General features: G+C 44.0%; 1 long non-coding RNA gene across 1 annotated transcript; it reads left to right on the top strand.

Moving 5' to 3' along the window:
- The first annotated feature begins 598 nt into the window (after positions 1–598).
- Positions 599–3,829, top strand: LOC119362263. Its single transcript, XR_005173240.1, has 2 exons — positions 599–719; positions 3,707–3,829. It is a non-coding gene; the product is annotated as an uncharacterized LOC119362263 (long non-coding RNA).
- Positions 3,830–5,474: the final 1,645 nt, after the last annotated feature.

A 5,474-nucleotide genomic window follows, 5' to 3' on the forward strand; every position in this document is an offset into this window, starting at 1 on the left:
TGTATTGTGACTTGAGTCTTCCAATTCATCGTGCTCCATGTCATCAACATCTGAGCCTGCAAACAATGTTTATAATTAGTGTGATATTTCCAACGGGTGGATGTTGCTCCAGTGGGTGTACTGTGTACATACCTTCACCAGCAAAAAGGTAATACTCATCGTCAAAGAGGATGTCAGGGTTGACATTATCATTCATGAGACGACTAAGGTAAGCGTCCATGTCGTCTGCTCAGGTGCGAAACCAATAAATGAGGGTTCAGTCTCAAGGAAAGCAAGAGAGTAAGGATGGGAGTGTTACCTTCACTTCTGATCGTGTACTCCGGCGTGCTAGATGGGGTCGAGGCACTGTGTGCTTCCAGTATGGTAGGTTGTCTAGTTGAGCTCATTTCCGGTATGGAGATGGACCTGACGGTTGGTGTCATCACCCTACCTGCAAACCTTTCATTACACTGGTCGCGTAGAGCATTCCTCTCACCACGTGGTACCTCCGAACATGTTTTTTGCTTCCCAATTTTCACCTGACGAGTCTTCGCCGCCATACTTCCCTTGCAAGCTCGCTCTCTCGTCCCACGCCGAGCTCTGGATTCATGATTCTGCTCGTCCGCTCCATTATCCGCCTTTGTTACCGGATCACTGGTTTGCTGGTCGGCATTTTGTAGGTGCTCATTTATTTCGATGAGGTCGCCATCTACAGCACCATCACCAAAGGTTCTGCTTAGGTATGCACCTACAACATTATCGAACCATTATTTATATGTCATGAATGATTACATGATGAAAGATGATAGTTCATAGGATAACGGTGTTGCGGATGTATGTGGGGGCCACATTGACTGTAGGAGCATGATCTATTTGTTCACTGTCGGATTGTGGCGTGATGGCTGAAAGCGTGAGAGTAGGACAATGTGTGTGAGGGTTGGACAATGTGCTAGTTAGATCTGGACGTGGCATAGTGATCGATTCCGCACACGGGGTGTTTTTTTTGCAGCATACTTTGCCTTTCTTTTTGCACTTGATTCCCACCTTTCATCCTCAGTCATGGTTTTAGGGTGTTGCACACGCCATTCTCGCAACTTCTGATTTTTTTCTTGAAGATCGATCGTTCCGTCACCCACTTTTTTCTGATAATTTGCTCGCCTCCGTGCGTTTCTCTGCTCACTTTGCTCGTCTGTTAAGTCACCCTTGTGTTCTTTACAGCAGTGTGAAAACATAATCAGAACTTCATTGTTCAACATTTTGCAAGGTAGCAGAATCTCATCAAATATCAATATCGACAATACAAAGTTTGTTTTATCTGTTGTATTATTTTAGAATGTTGGACAAAGATTCAAATGGTTCAGTTTCATGAAAACATAGTAACCATATATTATGAAACCGAGCGGGTATGTAATATAATCCCAGTGCTGAAACATATTGATGAAACATAAAACGTTCTTACCCGATATCGTAAGGGCTGGCTGATTTTCATCTAGTTGCTTGCTGGCTGCCTCCTCTTTTTTCTTTCGATAAGCAGCTCTCCTCCGAGCCTTTATTTGCTCTTTTTTCTTGTCAAGGTCCACCGAGGATGGTTGGCACACATTAGTGATATCACCGAGAGGTAACTGGGGAACATTTAGCATAACTGCATGTAGGGTTTAGGGTCTGGTTAAACAATGTGTATAGCTGGATGTAGTTGGGTTGGTATCCTTGAGAGTTAACAGCAATACATTTTGCATATATGCACGGAGGGTTTAGGGTCTTCATTGTTCACCGAGAGGTAACACGTCTGGTTGAAGCCACTTCTCTATCTAGGGTTTATTTTTTATATAACCCCTCCGTGTCCATACATAAAGTGTATATGGACTCAAAAGTCGTATGTGTGACCTATATCGAATTGAACCTAAATGATCAGGAATTGTATGCACAAACACAGTGGTGAACTATTGTTCGGTCAATTATTCGTGGGGTTGGGGTGAGGAGACATACGTCGCCTACATTCTTCACTCAGAAAGTATACATATGGTCATCGTATTGCTGAAACATAAAACATCCTTACCTGATTTCGTAATCATAGGCAGATTTTCATCTTGTTGCTTGCTGGCTTCCTCCTCTTTTTTCTTTCGATAACCCGCTCACCTTCGAGCATTTATTAGCTCTTTTTTCTCGTCAAGGTCCACCGAGGTTGGTTGACACACATTAGTGATATCACCGAGAGGTAACATGGGAACATTTTGCATATCTGCATGTGATTTGATGTTAACATTATATTGTGGAATGGAGGGAGTATATATAATATCATCGCAGTGCCTTCCCATAAAGCATTCTTACCTGATATCGTAAGGGCAGACAGTTTTTCATCTTGTTGCTTGACAGTAGCCTCCTCTTTTTTCTTTCTATAAGCAGCTCGCCTCCGAGCTTTCATTAGCTCTCTTTTTTCATGAAGGTCCATAGAGGATGGTTGATCTGCATTAGTGATATCACTGAGAGGATGGCGTGGGACATTCTGAGGCCTCTCTTCCCAAATGTCACTTGTCATGCTAGCTAGTTCTTTTGTCAGATTACTGAGAGCTGGCAACGAATCTACATTATATAGGCATGAGATTGGAGGGTTGTCTGCATCATGTAATCATAACAATATACAGGACCGAAATAAGGCAAAGTTGTAGGCACATGGTGTTAACCTTTCGGCACATGGTGAACATCGTCGGCTACAGGTATAATCCCTTCGTTAGAGTCGTCACCATTTGTCCCCTCCATTGGGCCTGCAACATCTCCTGTGATGGTGTTTGACATGTATAACAAAATATGTAGCTCAACATATACATGGAGGTAGATATATACCTGGAGTATCATATGTGCTAACACCATCGGTCTGAAGTATCATCCGTTCGTAGGGAGTAATATGGACTCCTACAAGTCACGATGTTGATACATCAGAATCAGTTGTGCCCAAGTATGTTAGGTATGATTTTTCACATAAAAAGGATAAAATTAAGCCTTATACCTGGACTACGTGGGTACATTATGTCAACAACGTCGGCTACGGGTATAATCCCTTCATTAGAGTCGTCAACACTTGTCCCCTCCCTCGGGCCTGCAACACATTCAGTTTCCTGGGATGGTGTTTGACTTGTGTAGCACAATTTACAGGTGAACATATACCTGGAGGTATCGGCGATGATGTCGTCTGTTCCGTTGGCTTGCTGTGTGGAGTCCCCATAGGTAACTACTAAAAAAAAGACATGTCCAACAGACTGAGGTATCCCGCAAAAACTTGTAAATTGACTCTGCAAGCAGATAACATGAAATACCAACAGTACTAAACGCCCGTTCCCATGCTACAGAAACTCAGTCCATAAGGGCAGCATTTGCTATACATATGAAAATAGAAAGACATGTCGAACAGACTTTGCTACTTTGCATTTTTTTTGAAAACATGATCGGGGTTGCTTGGTCTGAGTATTGAAGCCTGTTAACAGGAAAAATGACTACCACGACTGCACATTCCAGCTCTGACCTTCTGTATTATGTTAATCATTTACGTTGTATTTTCGTTCTCAAGCACATAACTGTATTACACAAGATCTATTTTTATTTGCACTACATTTGAGTTGAGAATTAGTTTCTGTTGTAACAAAATAGCAATATATATGTCGCATTCCACTTATTTTGGAACGTCGGGTATTTTTGTTTGCTTTCATCATTTTATTCGTTTGGTTTATTCCAGGTCCATATAATTATGATGTCTTGGAGGGTATGACGTTCGACAATATTTCTGAATCCTTCAATGCTGACTTTGAGGATGGTACAATCGGGGAGGTAATTATTTTTCCTTTTGTCATGTGAAACCAACACTATGCTCTTAACCAGGTATGGATCTTTGAGAGTATCCGTCATGGTGAATATGGAGAAGTAATGAATATCCAAGTACTTGTTGTGGCTGAAAGGGTAGACCTGCTCTAACCAAAGGACCTTTAGATGCTTGGCCCAGTTCGCCCATTGTTTTTGACTACATCCATTGCACTTACCGGCCGGATATGCAAAAATCCACGTCGATGCAGCTGTTCGCTCCAGAGGCGGATCGGTTGCTGCTATTTGCAGGAACTCCCATGGAGCTTATCTAGGTAGCTCAGCCCTAGTTGTTGCTGGCGTTTGTGACCCAGCAACACTAGAAGCCATAGCATGCCGAGAAGCAATTGCCTTGGCCCAGGATCTCGGTCTACAACAATTCATAGTATCTTCAGATTGCAAGCAAGTCATCAAGGATATTTCCAAAAGGAGCCAGGGTCCATATGAAGCCATTGTCGCTGAGATCAACTCTAGAGTTATTCCTTATTCTTGTAATTTCATTTTCGAAAATCGGTTAGTTAATGTTGAAGCTCATAGACTAGCAAGGTATGCTCTTTCCCTTTCTAAGGGACGTCATGTGTGGCTTGGCCAGCCCCATGACCAAGTTTGTATCCCACCTTTTGTGGACTTTGATTAATAAATTGGCTTTTCCCTCAAAAAAAAAACTTACTGTTGTGGACCGGTTCTATAGATTAAACAAAGGATCATTATAATAGTTGGTTCTGCCTGTCATGTATAGATTAACCGAAAGTTGTATATGTTCCGCCGAAGTTATCATGTATTACATTTGTGGAGAGTTGTGTATGTTATGATCTGTACACGTATACATAACAAACAAAGCCTGTGTGTTCATACCTGGGGTTGAATCCGTACAGCGTCGCCGACGGGAACTCCTATGTCGCTGTCGTGGTTCCGCGGCGGCGGCGCTGTCCAGTGGTTCCGTGGCGGCGGCACTGTCGAGTGGTTCCGCAGCGGCGGCGCTGTGGAGTGCGCAGATCCAGATGGACTCGGGCGGCGAGATCCAGATGGACTCGGGCGGCGAGATCCAGATGGACTCAGGCGGCGATCCAGATGGACTCAGGCGGCGAGACCCGGTGCGGGGTATGAGGTTCGACGGCAGGCCGATCCTGGGGATCGGCCTCAGGGCGATCCTGATCGGCGGCAGGACGTTGTTTTCTTTGTCTACGTGCATGGTCTGGGTTCGGTGGGTGGGGTTCGGTGGGTTGGTGTGGGGGTGATGGGACGGAAAAAACCGGTTGAGAAAAAACCAGACGAAAAAAACCCAGACTGAGGTATCCCGCAAAAACTTGTAAACTGACTCTACAAGCAGATAACGTGAAATACCAACAGTACTAAACGCCCGTTCCCATGCTGTTAAATTATGATCTAAATTCTAGTACCGAATTGGCCTAGACGTAGTAAATACGGTGTGGGTCTTTGCATTGACGTCGACGCGTACGAGTACAACTCGTTTACTTGTCTTACAAGGACTCTCATGTATTGCCGTCTTATATACCCCATGTAGTCGCACCTCAGACGGTCTGTCGTCTCGTGCTTGTAATACTCCTCCTCATAGTGATTGCACCTTCGTGCGTCCGTGGTTTTCTCCCGCAAGGGTTTCCACGTAAAAATCCATCTCTCTTTGT

The sequence above is a fragment of the Triticum dicoccoides genome, chromosome 2B (genome assembly GCF_002162155.2).
Source record: "Triticum dicoccoides isolate Atlit2015 ecotype Zavitan chromosome 2B, WEW_v2.0, whole genome shotgun sequence".
Classification (NCBI taxonomy): Eukaryota; Viridiplantae; Streptophyta; class Magnoliopsida; order Poales; family Poaceae; genus Triticum; species Triticum dicoccoides.